This window comes from Poeciliopsis prolifica, unplaced genomic scaffold (assembly GCF_027474105.1).
Source record: "Poeciliopsis prolifica strain line A6 unplaced genomic scaffold, Auburn_PproV2 SCAFFOLD057, whole genome shotgun sequence".
Lineage (NCBI taxonomy): Eukaryota > Metazoa > Chordata > Actinopteri > Cyprinodontiformes > Poeciliidae > Poeciliopsis > Poeciliopsis prolifica.
The window spans coordinates 1,644,508-1,661,617 of NW_026562432.1; positions in this window are offsets into that span (position 1 = coordinate 1,644,508).

Genomic DNA, 17,110 nt, shown 5'->3' on the forward strand with positions numbered 1-17,110 from the left:
CGCAGTGCTCTTGTGCGTCGTAGAATTTCCATATGAGTGGAGTAATTATGCTGAGCTTCTCAGCCTACGCTCAGGGACGGCGGGCCATGGCTGGTAGACTGACGATGGTTCAGTCAAAGGTCAAACAGCCATGCACTCCTGCTGCCTGTTCTCCTTATTGGTCAGACTGTCACTGTGTTTTCTGTGTTTGTGTGTGTGTGTGTGTGTGTGTGGGTGTGTGTGTGTGTGTGTGTGTGTGTGTGTGTGTGTGTGTGTGTGTGTGTGTGTGTGTGTGTGTGGGGGTGTGTGTGTGTGTGTGTGTGTGTGTGTGTATTGGGCCAGATATTAGAAAGGATTTTCAGGGGCAGTCACCCAGGGAGCCATCTCTTTTGGGAAGGGACCCAATTTTATTATTTTTTTTAATTAATGTTTTGTTTGTTTGTTTTTTTTTTTTTTTTTTTTTTTTTTTGCATAAATGCACTTTATATTGTACTCATATGCTCAAATTGTGAGGGATGTATTAATTTAAAATTTGTATTAATATGGACTATATTTAAGTTTTTGAAAATTACAAAGGCATCATTCATTTCTATGGAAATAAAGACATAGTAGCTACATAAAAAATATATATATTTTTTTTTACATATTTGTTAAAGCTGTTACAGTGTCATGACAGTATGGCAGGTGACAGATCATATGTGACAAAATCAAGTTCTCCCAGTGCTATCTTGAAACAACCAATCAGAGCCAGGAGGTGGGTCTGATTAAAATCTGATGCAGCATCTCATCTCCACTGCTTTACCCCCCACATAACCAGCAAACAGTCCAGCTCCAGCTGTAAGTTAACTTTAGTGATCTGTTGATCACTAAAGATGATGTCTCTTGTCATCTTGACAACAGACATGATGAGGTTTTGAAACACGGTGGTGGCAGCATTGTGCTTTGGGGATCCTTTTCTTTTGCAGCAATAAGACTATGATTAATGTTATCTATCCAACCCGACTGAGTTTCAGACATTTTACAAATAACTGATATAAAAATATTTCTGTCTCTAAAATCACATTTAATAAATTAGAACATAATGCATCTGGTTTATCAGAATAAAAATAACAACCTTTAAGCAGATATTTATTAAACATAAAGATACGCTGCTACCTATCAGACAAGGTTTCAGAGAATGCATTCATTAAAGAAATGCTAATAAAATCTCTCAGTGTTTGTGAAGTTGTTTTCCTGAAGCTCTGCCCCATGTAAAGCCTCAGAGAATTACCGACATGCGTTCTGCTGATGGAGAGTGTCGAAGCTGACAGTGGACAACATGTCACAGGATTCACAGAATTCAGAACAGGAACGCTGGAGGAGAATGTAAATATTTAAAGTGTGACCAGTTTCAGACCCGGTTCAGTCGATTCTCCTCTCTGGCAGTTTTCTAGCATTTGCAGTTCAGTCGAAGCGAGGCTGGAAAAAACAAGAACCTTATTTAACTTTATGTCCTCTGGAATAAGATAATTGCAAGCAAAAACACATGCTGGTTCCGTTCTTTGTGACATTTATAATAAAGTTTGCGTTGCTTCATTGTTTTTGGGGCTCTGGGGCTCAACGTCGCAAAACAGAAAAGTGGGGCAAACATCTGAAACGTGCGGCAGATGGAGCAGCGAGAGCAGCCTGTTCGCCTGACAGGTGATCTGTTTGCTGTGCAGATCGTATTCCAGCAGGATTTAACTCAGTTTTCAGAGCCGCCTCCAACATGCCTGCTGTCCTGCAGCATCCATTAAACACTTAGGATGCATCAGTTACCCAACAGGAAGTGGTATATGTGTCTCTGACTCACTCACTCCTGGACTCTTATTTACTGCTGTGTGTTTAGTATGTGGTTGATAATGAGTAAAATGTGTTAGTCTTCAAGTGCAGCTTCTCCACTTACATTATAGTGAGCTCTATGAAGGAACGGACAGAGCAAAGACAATAAGAACAACCCATGATGGATGGGAGGGTCAACCAGAAACGGACCCTGGGGAGGGAAAGAAGTTTAGAAAAGTAGATGGATGAGGGCAAAAGTGGAAGCCAGGGTTAGCTGAGCACCATGGTCCAAACGGTCCCCAAGTCAAATGTGCAAAGGGCTCAATTAATGTAATGATTCCTGCTGGGTAAAGATAATAACCTTCAACTTGATGGATTTGATTCGGGTTCAGAATGAAATAAGTCGTTCTGTAGAAACGTATGAGAGCGTGAGGGTCAAACTCAGGCCTGTGGGCCAAAGTTGGCCTGCAGTTTAATTATATTTAGCCCCGGGATAATTCCAAATGTCTGCTAGAGCATATGTGTCACAAACAGCACAACACTCAGAATGCTTGGCAGGTCACACATGCTTTATGTTTATTTGATATTTCTTATACCAACCTATTTAATAATTAGAATATTATTGAAAAGTCAATTTATTTCAGTATTTCCATCACCATTAATTCATAGATTTATTTATAGATAAATATATTTTCCTGTGCATTCTTATTATCTATTTTTTAGAATACATATTTATTTCATATTTAGTCGTATTTAAATCACTTACAATATTACACTTATTTCTATATGTCTGTCTTGCTTATGGTTATATTTGTGGTTAGATATTAAGCACAAGTATTGAGTTTCTGTCAGCATATAAGCAATTTCCCCCTGGTAATCAATAAAGTATATTCAATTCTAGAAAGTGAAACACATTATAGAGATTAGTCAGACAAAGACTAATGTTTCAGACCGTTGGTTCTACCAGTCCTGACAATCTTCTGCTGTCAGCTAATTCATTTAAAATGAGAATATTACCTCAGACTGATAAACAAGATTAAAACAGGAATAAAGGCTTCATTAAAACTGTTTAGTACCTGCTAAAGAAAATCCATAATCCCTGATGTCTAGCGAAATAAAAGAGGCAGTAACAAATAATAAAGTTACTTCGAATCTTATGTAAAAGTTAGAGTTTATTTTTGCAAAGTTTAAATGTTCAGGAGGAATATCATCGATTTGAATTTGGTAAAATAGGTTCCTTTTTTTTTCCTTCCAACTATCCCATCAACTTGTCACTCAGCTGTCTGGCTCTCGGTCTCGCATATGTAGAATTGTCTGTCAGCATGCCTAATAACTGAGAAAGGAATTGTGTGGAGAGGTGTAGAGGTGTGGATGTGTTCATATGTGCTTTTATCACAACGTCAGAAAAGGATAGAGGATCCAAATGTAGAACAGCAGACAGGAGGCAGCAGATGATGAGGAAAAATAAATAAGGGAGCAGAAAAACAAAACCCAACAGCACTGCTGAATGCCAGAAAGTGAAAGGCTTTTTCTTTTCTTTTTTTTTTTTTTTTGCATAGCACCATTCTCACACAAAGTAATTATTTATGAGGAAATAAATGAAAGGAAATAAAGAAGTTATATTAAAAACCCCTGGAAAGTGCTCTAGTTCGGCAGACGTATTGTTCCTTCATATTAGATTTTTCTCATATTGTGTGTAAAAGCCTTGGAAAAGTTTTCAGTGTTGAGTTGGGATTTCATCAATTTATGTTAGTATTAGTTTACAATTTAAGTAGAGCAGGATTTTAACAAATGCATTTCAAGAAATTTTAATGCAATTAATGTTTTTTTTACATATAAAGTGGATAGGTGTTGTAGAGTAAATGACGAAGCACACACACATGTGCAGAACACACAGAAACACGGTGCTGCTGAGTGGCAGCTTGTTAATGTCGCAGGTCTCAGTGGAGCGAACTGAACTGAAAACGTCGACTCATAATAATAAAGCAGCTGCAGGGAGAAGCTGCCAGCTCTGTGCTCTCAACACCGACTCTTCCCTTCATTCACCTCTCTGTTCATCTCTCTGCCTGTTGCGCTGAAACTGATCAATCTTATTTGTTTAAATGCCAAGAAGTGACATTTTGGATAGATAGACATGTGTTTGTGTCAGTTTCCTTCATTAATCCTCGGCTGTAAGATCAGAGGAAGGAGGGAAAACTTAACTCACGCTGGTTAGAGAAAAAAAATCATCTTAAGTTGTAACTAAGTTATAATTGAATTTTTTCAATTATCCACTGCTGTTGTTGCAGTTGTCTTGGGATCCTTTGGGTGGAGGGTTGCCATGGAGATTAGGTTGGGGGGCGGGGTACACACACATCAGTAATGATGTCATGTTTATTTGTCTTATTCCACTTGTATAAATGATGTCGTATTCCTGCCTATTTTTGTGGATGTACAATAACAATAAAATTAAATAGAACCGATGGTAAAAAGTTAATTATTGTATAATAATGACAATTATTTTTCAATGGAATTATCATAAAAACTTCAAAATAAAAATATGACAATTACCCACAATATTTTCCAGATAATGAGCAGAATATTATCAATATTGAGACCAAAATGCACCACAGAGACCCACAGGAAGAGACCCTGCAGTCATCAGACTTTACAACGTACAACTCCATAAGTTGCATCTAATTTTTCTCTGCACTCACTTTTTTATTATCTATAGATGAATGTATTTGCATGTGCATGCTTGTTGGTTTATTTTTTATTTTAATTCGGTTTATTTATTTATTTCTATTCTGTCATATTTGACTAACTGACTTGGAAAGGTTAAAACTTGTGCAATGGTTCTTAAACCACTACTGGTTGGTACAAAATACACTGAAAGTGAAACATTTTGTGAAAGCAGCTTTGAAAGTACTGTCTTCATATTCTGTAGGATGAAATCTCCATCCTCCTGTCATCTTAGCCCAGCTGTGTTTATTGTTTGCTACTGTGTCTGATTCCCATGACCTGTCCTTCAGGAGACCCTGGGAGAATCAACACATGAGCAAAAACACACACGCACGCACACACACGCACACGCACATATGCACGCAGGCACGCACAGCAATTTGGGTGAATGACAAAAGGCCAGTATACAGTAGCTAAGGACTATCGACTGATGCTACATCAGTGATAATGGAGCCTTTGTTCTCTCTGAAACTGTCCAAATGAATGCAAAGTCAAGCACCCAGAGGGCAAGGTGGGGTTTGTGCATAATCTGATACACTTGCTGACCGTTGATGTGCATGTAAACCATTTGATTTACAAGGTTCTGGTATTAAAGTGTCCTAATACTTCACTGCAAGTAACAAAGGAGCTTGGAACTGACCCACAACCATGCACTATTATTCATATGTTTTTCTTCAACCACTGAAGGAAAATATAGTGTGGTTTTTTCAGTTTTTTTTTATTTTATTTATTATTATTTCTTTTTATCACAGTCTCATATTGCAGTAGTTTGTAAAATGTCTACTCAGAAGAGACGAAGGAGGCAGAGGTAAATATCACTCATCAGAAAATGATGCAGTTTTTGTAGACGCAGTTCAAGGTTCTTCACATGATAAAAACACAAAAATGAAAAGTCATAAAAAAAATAAATAAATAAAAAAACACAATAAGAAACCAGTGTCATACATTATGTTTTGAAGAGTCCCATCACCAAGATCATCGATATGCATTAAATATGTTGGTCAATGTTACACTTGTTATTGTTCAAAAGCAAATGTAAGCAGGTGAGCTTATGGTCTGGATTCAAAAGAACTCAGTGTTTCAGCTCTTTTGTAGTTTTCTGGAAGGTTGATCTAGATTTGTGGCACGTAGAAGCTGAATGCTTCAAAACGGAAGAATCAGCCTCCATTTAAGATTTAATGTACATAGAGAGGAGTCAGTGCCTGACCTCTCTGACTCTCTCAATGTCACTGCATTCTATACAGCGAGTGAGCAACTAGTAAATCTGCTTCTGACATAAAAATATTGCATTGTCGAATTCAGTCTGCCTGAGAGCCACAGATAAAGCACCTTCTCAGATCACATCCAGTTCAGATGTACCTGCCAGAGACTTTGCACCTGACATCTCATCCCTCACCTGTCACTGAGAGGCTCCAGGTGGCCCTTAGTTGCTTTTATGGAGGCAGAAGAGCTGACAGATGGCTCTCAAAGAGAGAGCCATCGCAATGCCTTTTGTAGATCCAAGTGTTTGGACTAAGGAAGAAAAAGACTGGAAGTAACAGTGTTGAGTTAAAATCCCAGACAATGCAACAGTGTGTCACACAAAATGATGCCTCCGTTGCAAAGAATCACAATGGAATGTACCTGACACACACAAGATCATTTTATACTTCTCATAACAATTTGACTTTTTAAAATTTGTAGTCAGCCTGATAAGAAACATCTCAACAAGAGCCTTGCATCAACACTCTGACAAGCTGGACAATATAGAGAAACTGCTGACTCAGTCACAGTTACATTGACACTGTCCTTCATTTACTGTTGAACTGCACCGACTAACTTTAAAAGGAAAACAAAGTACATTTGTAGGCTCACTTGTCGCTAAGCTGCAGATGTCAATGTTGTAACTAGAGATATTTACACAGATTTTCTTTTACTTTTAATGAAATGCATACAACTAACGTAAACAAATCCTAGACACTCTGTCTGAACAGTGCCTGTAATATGGCTGCTTAAAAAAAAGAAAACAGTTCTCTACTAGGAAAAGTGTTTGATCGCCATCTTAGTCTTCCTCCTGTGCACTAAAACCGGTACAGTGGGATTCCACAGCGTCAGAATTAAACTGTTTCACTTACATGTCCTCACTTTATTTTGTTGTTGCTTTTATCTTGAGGTAAATTCACCCTTGAGCTTGAGCTGTTCTCTCCGTCATGCAGCAGTCCAACCTTCCAGTGAAAAGTTGTACATTTGCCTCATCGCAGTGTTCAAAGCGCATGAAAAAAAATTGTATCACAGTTGGTATTCTTCCCCATATTGAGACTTATAAGCTAATAACACACCTATGTCGCATTCATTTTCTTCACCTGACTGTAATAAATGGACTGCAAATAGCAAAACTTTGTAATTTCTCTAGTTTCCCAGCAACCAGCACAGCCAATCCATGGCTCAGTTTGAAGTAGTTTACACATCTTGCCAACTGGAAACCCTACACCAGGGTTGCCCTACACCCTTTACATCATACCACTTTCTATGCGCAAAAAATTCTAAGTGTGGTGACAAATTTATTGGTGTGTGAAGAGTGGCGCGTTGCCGTTGTAACCACATGGTAGCAATAATTTAGCTGTTGCCAGAGTGGCGATGCGATGGATTGCTTCTAGGAGTTGTACTATTAATATTGCAATAACTTACTGGGATCACTGCCAGTGCTGTGTGGGAATGATGGGAGTTGCAGCCTAGGCATTAAGCGACCATTATAAAGTCTGTTTCAGATTTTGGATAGCCAACCTATAAGTCCACGCACATAAGTGCATTAATTTGGTACCATTATGCTCCAACAAACATATTACAGACTTCACTGTGTTCTGAATACATATCAGAAAACCTCACCAGCACCTTTTGATTTATAATATCATGCAAAGTGGCTCTCAGTTATTCTCGGTTTATTGGAGTTGCATTTTGAATATAAGAGAAAAACAATAGGAAACAGCAGGCAAGAACATCTGGCAAAGGAAAGTCATTGTGCAACAAACTAGAGAGGAGCAAGGGATGTCGGTCATTTTATCCAGATAAGCTGCACAAAATGGTTTTCATTAGCCAGCAACCAGTCACAGGCGTGACACAAATGAGGTAAGCAATGAGGTCACTACCTGTAACCTTTCAGTTTAATCTCTGTGGTAAAGTCATTTAGCACTTAGGGCTCTCTCACGCGTGCACATGTGTGTGTTTGTGTGGGTGCCAAGAGTCTCAGCATAACAGAGAACCAATCCAGCTGCCAAAGGTGCCTTATAAACAATGTGCATGGAGAACAACCGTCACCTTGAACAATTTAGGAGCCATGCAACCTTACTCAGCCATTTGTGTGTGCATGAACGCACATTCAGAAACACAACAGGGCACTAGAGACGCCAGTGGTGCATTAGTTTGTCTGTGACAAAGACAGTCATTATTAGAATGGCTCTTGCTGATGCAGACCTGCCTTTCATCTTGGCGAATGGGTCAATGTTGCCCACACCCACAAACACATACACACACACACACATGCACACAGATAATTATACATTCCAAGAACACATTGTCTCAATTTAACACGTCTCCATTCTCCTTTGTCTCCATGACTCTCTGTCTGACTGCAGCTCTAGTTCAGTTGCTGCTTGGTCATGATATCTGTTGTCCCTCGTTGGCTGTATGATCCCACACAAAGATACTGAACAATGTACTGTACTAAGTGATATGCATTGAGGTTCATTACTGGTCAGACACTAAATCCTCTAAAAGATCTTAGTTATGCTGAATTGCTGTTCAATTATATGACATCAAGAAAAATGAAAAAAAAAAAATCATTCAATATAAGGTGAAATTTAAGTTTCCCTTTTCTGATCTTTCTTTTTTTGATTAGAACTGAAAGTTATGTATGATTTTACTCTATTTGTATATAAAGATCATGTGCCCATCCTCCAAGTTTATGTCTGTGACAATGTTGTATTAATTGTCTGTCTCTCATTTTCCTTTCATTTATAAAAATCTTTAATGAAGATGATCACCAGAGAGGAGATTCGTTCTGGACTGGTTCTGTGCCGACTGTATTTTCTGTATTTTTCAAGTTGTCTCCAGTCTTATCGATGCGTACAAGAAGAGAACATGTTGCCTTTGGAGCTCAACGCTGCCCCCTAACAGTGTGGCACAAAGTTCAACACAAAAACAAAGTGAGTGAAAAATTATAAGTTACTATAGTAGAATTCTACAACATAAAAAATCTTTTAGCAACTTACTATTCCCACATAGTGAACATCTGGGTTATATAATGCTAAAGGGCTCATGAGAACTGACACAATAATGCAAAACAGCAGAAACAGGATCAGCATTGCAGCTGCAACTTGTTCACCCTGTTATGTTTTACTCAGAACGTGTCTGTCATTGATCCATAAGCCATAATCATGCAACAAACTTTGCCAATATTCTGCTAATGTCAAAAACACAATTATGCAATTGTGGTGTTTCCATTAAATGAGAAATGCGACTAAAATCATATGATCATCTTCCTCCAACTACTTCCTGTCATCTTCTTTTTCCTGGCAACATCATGTTGTCAAACATGTGACTTTTGTGATGCCATTAAATTTCTGCAAATAAACCTCTGTTCCACTTTGGAAACTACACCTCATCATAAGGCAAAATCTTTTTATCAAAAAACAAGAGCTTTTTCAAAATGGTGTTTGTGTTAATCAAATTCATTCAAATGTCAAATTGTGCCATTATGTGGTCAATGGAAGCACAGCTACAGGGAGCATCATTGGAGTGCTCTTGATTTAAAATGTGTAGAAAGAGATGTTGGCAAGTTTAAAGATAAAAAGTTACTTATTATTAACAGGACACAGGAGACCATGAGGTAAACAACAATGGAATCTGGCACTGACTGACTGAGCTTAAATATCGGTGAGATGATGCTAAATGGAGACTGCAGCTGTGAAATGAGACGAGAGAGGTGGACTGTGGCGGGAGAGAGGGAACCTGGCTGCATCTGGGAAGGGATGAGTGAGTTTTAATGAGGTAAACCAGCAGCAGCTGGGGAAGGCGAGTGAACAGCACACTGACACGAGGCAGCAAGGGAGGACAAACATGGCAACTAGGAAATGAATCTGACTGTAACCATCACAAAGAATAAATACAACTAAGAGCAGAATAGGAGTACAACATGACAAGACTTATCATATGAAAAGAATAACTGAACCAACTGAGGGCACAAACATGAATGAAGGAAAATAAGTAATTGATACAGGGAAATAACAGGAGCACAGCATCCAAATAACATGAGATACGACACCTGATCAATTTCCTTTAGGGTAGTTTTCTTGATAAATATTAGTAATGTCTTACACAGCCTGGCTGAAAAGGTGTGAGAAAGTTTGAAATGACTTCTGATGTTGTGGAACAGGACATGAAGGTTAGAGCAAATGGAGAAATGTTACTGTCATATTTACTTGGATTCAGTACAAACATTCTCCCAGCACTGGGCTGCAATCTTAACCTTCAAGAATCCTTGGATATCAGAGCCAATTCTGCCCCAGGCTCATCCATAAATCTGAGGAATCTAACATTTTTTTTTGTGCTGTTTTTCATCACAAAACAAAAGAACACACAGACCCTGACAGAGTTAAGGACACTGTTCTTTGATGGTTTTAGACGTCACAGGAGCAGGAGCATTTCTGAAGTTATTTGAAAGCAGATATTTCATATTCTGCCTGGAACGCCCTTCCCACTTCACTGCACATTTGTCTGCCCCAAGGAAATGGCGCTCAAAGCCTTATGACCTTTTCACATGACCTAACCTGTGAGCCAGCAGTATCTCTTACTGTTGATAAGGTAAGCTGTTGCTACAAAAAAGTAGATATTACATGACACCAGTAACTACCATCTCAATCCGTTTAAAAAACTGAATGATTACATGTTCTTTGTCTTTCATTTAACCCCCTTGTGATCTTAGTGTAACATTCTGCAGTCATGCGGCAGATGCCACAGTCTGACACCGTGGAAATGTTTCTTTTCTTTTTTTTTTTTTTTTTTTTTTGGTCAGACCCAAAACTACACAAAAAAACCCTTGTGAAAGCATATGCATGGTTGGTGCTAGTAGAGTTCAATTGTCCTTGTCTCTTCAGACTGCAGGACGGTTCATTCCAAGGAAAAACCTAAATTTTCTTTAAAGCATCAGTGGAACATTTTTAGGTAAGATGCAGCCCTAATCCAATCGTTCATGCTTCCAGAGACTCTTTGTAAAAATCAAAGCGTAGAACAAGAGGCTGGTTTTTAATCAGGTTCCATGAGGACAACCCAAGGTTCAATAATTTGTTGCAGATTCCTTTCCTTTCTGGTAAAAATTTCAAATAGACTCATTTTGACTTGTGGTTGTAGAAATCAACAAATGCAGCTCATTAAAATGTATCCTTTAGACAAACAAGCGTGCAAAGAAACATTCAATGTCCTCTATCTCCTTCTGTCTCCAAGAAACATTTAATGAGTTGTCAATGGACCTGTTCCACTATAAACAGCTGCACTAACCCACATGTGAAGTTTGTTATCCACATCAACCCTACCAAACTTGTGGTAGGAATATGTAATCTACATACTCCGGATGCATGTCAGCTTCCTGCCATGTGGATCTCCCTGTTCAAGGGCTCGTCCTTCTTCTGATGTACTTCCAGATCTTAACTCCACCCCTCGCTGCACCCACAACGTCCTCCTCTCTGCCTGTGCTGCCTCTACAAATGGGATAAGAGCACTAATGTGATTGAGGGAGAAGGAGAGAGAGAAAGACAGACAGAGATAGAGTAAAGGGAGGGGTTCTAATTTAATAGAAACTCCATTTGGCTAATGGAACTGTGGGCTGACCGGCCAGTGCGACTCACACACACACAAACACGCGCACACACTTACACACACGTAGTCATTTACTTTTCAGTGTATGGTACCTTGTGAGCGTGGGAACCTATTAGCATTCACCACGATACACTCGGCCGCTAAGTTAAATGAAAACATAGGAATGGAGGACCGGTGTGGGCGAAAGGGGAGGATAAACAGGAGAGACTGATGAATGGATTGGCAAGAGGGAAAATAGAAATAAGTTATTTTGACAGATACTCCAAGAAAAACAAAAAAGGTGGCCAAATTAGCCAGAGGAGCGCAGCTGTCCACGCGAACATTCAACTGATGATGCCACTGAGAATGTCCTTCAGCGTTAGCTCAGGTGGTTTGCTGCTTCCGCTAATCGACTGGAGTCTGCAGGTTGAGAAAGAGCAGGACGGAGAGCAAGGCTGGCATAACGGATGGTTGTGCCTTGCTCAAAGGTTGAGTCTTTTCCCAGTTCATTTCATACACTCACACACAAACATGGCCGATTCTACTCAGTCGTGTCGGTTGATTTATTTCCACTTAAAGTATGGAGAGCAGAAATTTGGACGAGTGACAAAAAGCACAAACAGGACGTGTCCTTGAATGCAGCCATTCTGGCTCTTTTCTGTGTCTTGCTCGCTCTGCTTTATACTTTGTCCACCTTCATTGCAGACAGCAATATGGCTTCCTAGCCAAAGTAAACTTCTACAGTTAAAGCTGCAGTGTTCATATTTGTTACATATTTGTTACATCTATCACCATGAAGTGACAGTTTAAAATGAGACAATCTCCTCCACCTCCTCCATGAGCTAATGTGGTCGTCTATAGAAATGCACTGCTCCAACCAAACAGGAGGATGTTGTAGTGCTGCCAATCATCCTCACATACATGCTGCTCAATGTGCTAATGGCAGAGCAACAACTCACTATTACAGAAAAACATGTAATTACTGTGATTGTGTGGGAATGTCTTAGTCCGCCTTAAATTATGACATTACATTTTGTCTATCTGTTCTCTGAAAGACTAAGCAGAAAAAACAAAACATGCGTTTGTTAAAAGAAAAGTTTATTAAAAGATAAGTTGGGTTTCTTTTCCAGTTACATGATTTCATATTTTTCAAAACATTTATTTTAAGATAAATGTTACAAATAAACTAAAATTCTTTCGATCTAGTTCACATACTGTAAATCATTCCTCCTGATCTCACTGTAAACCTGTTCCAATGAAACGCTCACCTTCACAGTGTGAACTAAATGGACCTGCTGTTTAACTGCTGAGGTCTAGCGCAGGCTGGAGGTCACTTTCAGCCCCCAGCAGGCAGGAAGTGGGGTGGTAACCGAGCAACCACTGAGGTACAAAGACAACCCAGGGCAACTTGGGCTAAACTGGAGGGCCAGTTGTTAGTGGCCCTCAGGTTGTGGGGCCACTAACAACTGTACCAACCAGGCAAAATGATTCCTTCCTTGACTTAATGGGATTAAAACTGGGACACAAAATGGTATTATATGTCGTCTACAATTCCAAAGCTAATGAAACATGCGAAATCCCAATCAAATCTTCTTTTTACAACTGATTTTGTTTTTACTTTCACGCAGTCTGTTCCTGAGAGGAACAGTTCTGAATTAAACCAATCGCTGCCCAGGCAGAAAGAGAGGAAAGGCACCAAGTGTCGAGTTAAAGGCACAAGATTAAGTGGAGTGAGAATCATTTCCAGGGGTTCTGCTTTTTACTCCGACATCGTCAGTTCAGATAATTTTATTAAGTTGACAGGAGGGCGAGCAAAGAAGAACGAGCGTCTCGGCGTCCGGCTGCTGCGCTGTCTCTGCATCACTCTCTCTCCATCAGTCACCGTGGTGACGCGCCACAGAGGAATGATGAGGAAGCTGTTGCGCTTGCAGGAAGTTCAGGCGCAGCTTTGATTACCACACTGATTGCTGTTAACGTCGTTTGTACCGACGTTGCTGCATGCTGGCTTTAAAGGCTCTTAATTGATTTTTGCATGCATGATTTTTTTGGAAAGCGGCTGGATCCATAGCTGTCATAATGCATTAAACACGGTGTCTCCACTTATCAGCCCAGATTCATGAAGGGATTCACCCACAGACATGGAAAACAATACCCCCAAAACCACACACACACACACACACACACACCCCCCACACACACACACACACACACACCACACCCACACCCACACACACACACACACACACACACACACACACACACACACACACACACACACACACACACACAGCAGCTCCCTCTGGCAACTTATTCCAGGAACGCTAATATGTCTCTGTGACTCTTTTATCCAGTTTTAAAGCTATTAATCCAATCAGATCTCTTTTTCTGTCTTGGTGGATCTTCTTACTCGATTCCAGGTCTTTATGTCTGGCATGAAAAATATCTTCTGCATCAAGCACGTCCAGACGATTTGCAAGGGTTCTAACAGAGTTTTGAAGGGAGCAGGATGATGATTAAAAAAAGATGATTTAATAAAAGTAAACTCTCTACTGCTGCTGATGCTGGTTTTCACATGTTCAGCCGACTTGTATAAAACACAATGTCAAAGTTTGTACCCTTTGACTTTGCTTTAGCTTCTGCTAACTAAATTTTTCCAGAAGAAAATTCTAAAGTGTTTCTTTGTTTGACTGTTTTGCAAATTTTCAGTTGAATAAAGTGCAACATCTGTCTTGAGATTTTAATTATCGACTGCTGATTATACCCATGCTCTTATTTTGAAGTGGGTGAATGCAGTTTACCTATCAATTTCCTGTGATGCTCTCTGCTTAACACCTATATTAGTCTAAAGCAAACCCCTGTTTTATCTGTAAAATATTTGGAAAGCCATCAATGTTTTCCTTCTTCAGTTATTAGCTAATATCTATCATTAGGCAATAAGTGACTGTTTCTTATTAGCTAATTTTAGCATAAGTGAAATATTATACGAACAATTTGTTAGCATGACATGACAATCATTTTCAGTAGTGTCATTATTAACATCATCACCTTGACATTACTGCTTATTAATGGCAGATATTAATCCTCTTCTTTGTTTTCCCAGAGCCTCATCAATGGCTTCTATGCAGACAGTTCCTCCACCCTTTATTATCAAGCTCCACCCACCCAGTTTAACTTCCAGGAACAGCAGGTTTCACTGACACACTAACCTGCAAGTGTGTCTGCTCCACTACCACAGTGTGAATGGGACAATGAGGAGGGGTGTGAATGGAGCAGGGTGTGGAAATGTGACTATATGTGCCAAGGGACTGTTCCTCCACAGGAAGACGCTGCCACACACACATACACACACACACACATACACACACACACACACACACACACACACACACACACACCGCCCCCCCCACACACACACCACACCCCCCCACACACACACACACACCCACACACACACACACACACACACCCCCCCCCCACCCCCACACACACACACATACACACACACACACCCACCTCCTCCCCACACACCCACACACACACACACACACACACACACACACACACACACACACACACACACACACACACACACACACACGGTACTTAAATGGCAAATAGGGTTTGGAAGGAAAAGGGAATTTTGCCAGCTTAGTGGTAGAGGAAGCTGATGAATGGGTGTGTGTATGCGTGCATGTGTGTGTGTGTTAGGTGGAGCAGAAGTTAAAGTCATCCTCCCATTGTATGATTTTAGTCTTCACTGGTAACATTTCTTGTGACACTGGAAGGAGATATTAACTACTGGGCCTCATTCAGTTATTCATGGCAGCATTAGCTGCATAAATCCAGCAATACGCCCTCCAGCTAAAAACAGCTCACTTCCAAAACTACGCCGGTAGATCACTGGGGCAGCTGCTAGCTGGAAGGCCAGGTCACAAAAATGGTCTTTCATGTTCTGTAGTACAGACTTCCTGTTGATTTGATGTGACCTTTTTTAGGATTGATTGAGACAATTCTGTATAATGGCAAAAAATAGTAATCCTACTGATTTATTAAGAATATTAATAAATATAGTTCTCCCCCCAACAGCTATTGTAGATGGCGTTACCTGTGAAAGGATCTCCTGTAGCAGTCTGTGTTACAGTCAATATGAAGCCTCTGACTGATGACACTCAGGATGGTCAGGGTAGTCCATAATTTTCTTGATTTTAGGTAACATCCTCCTTTCACCATCAAATAAATACCTGTAGAATTCTGTCATTAGCTGACTACATCAAATATAATAACTCCAGCTGGTTTAATTAAAGTCTGTTTTTGTCTTGATGGAGCAGACCTTTGATCTGTCAGGTGAAAACACTCTCCAGAGCAGAACCTGGGATGTGAATCGGCTCTAAATGGTGTGTATACTGAGTGTGTCTCCACTTCTGCTGGTGTGTTCATGTGAACCCACTGGACATTATGGAGAATTTTTAATAATTGAATAAAAACAAAAAAAATAAAAAATAAACAGCCCCACGTTTCCAATCCAAAGAAGACAGAGATGGGAGTTTGCACAAAAATCTGAACTCTGAGTTTCCTGTTGACGTTACAGCGAGTAAATAATTAGAGTTCAATCCCCAACATGCAGTCTCATTAAGTCGTCAGTTTAAAAACGGAAAGTCTACAAAACAAAACAGTGAAACCTTTTAGCTCTTTTAATTTACAATTGAGAATGAAAAAACATGTAAAGAAATTGATGTTGTCCAGTTTCTATTTGGCTGAATGAGGAAGAAAAAGAACCAGGAAAAAAAACCCTGAAGCCCATTAAAGACGACTTCACAGTCAACTGGTTAATGTCTTTTTAAGACCTGTCAATCCGGCACATGGACACATGAATACTGTACAGGCAGCTGAGCACAGGCTGGGACAGATAACAGGTTTTCACCCACAATGGAGCTAAAGATGAATCAGAATTAGTAGGCCTTTTTCTGGGTTTAAAAAAATAAACACACACACACACACAATGCACAAGTTTAAAGAGCCATTAGGGGCATTGTGTTGAGCAGTCTGAATTCAGAATAAACCAACACAGCTTTGATATTCTGGTTTAGCTTTAAGTCATCAGGTCAGTAAAAGGCAATAATTTGATGTGTGAGATAAACAAAAGCTCACACACTTATAAAACCGGGCTTTGGCTTCGCAGCGCCGCTGGTTTGGGAGGAAAAAGGAAGTGGAGAAAGGAAGCGCCGACAGGGTGATAACAATAAATTCAACGTCCTTCTGATCGGCGCTCTGCAGCTTGGTCAGATTTTGATGCAGTCCTGTTCATCCAGAGTCTCTGGGAAACACTGAGCTGCTTGTGTTACGACACGCAGAATCCCCCGGTTTGGTGTAAACGAGGAACATCAGGACGGCGATCCGACACTTTTCACCACGGAGTCGTCAAACGTTGATGTCTGTCTCTTTACGACCCACATTACTTCTTCAGATTGACGGTGTCAACATAGCTGTAAAAGAAAAAGGCTGAAAAGGGAGAAAAAGGAAATAAGTTCAAGTAAATTTTAAGTGATTATTAGGGATGCTGTTCAGCGGCCAATTGCTGTTCTTTAAAAAAGCCTGACCTACCGATTCCAATTTTGGCCGATAACAATAGTGACCAAACTATTTTTATCAACATTTCAGACCAAAGAAATTGGTAACGGTCAGTCAAACTTCTCTCACAGCAGTGCAGAAAAGGACAGTGGCTGACAGTTAGACCTTTGTCATCGTAGATAGGATCAGCTGATATTTAGAAAACATCTAAATA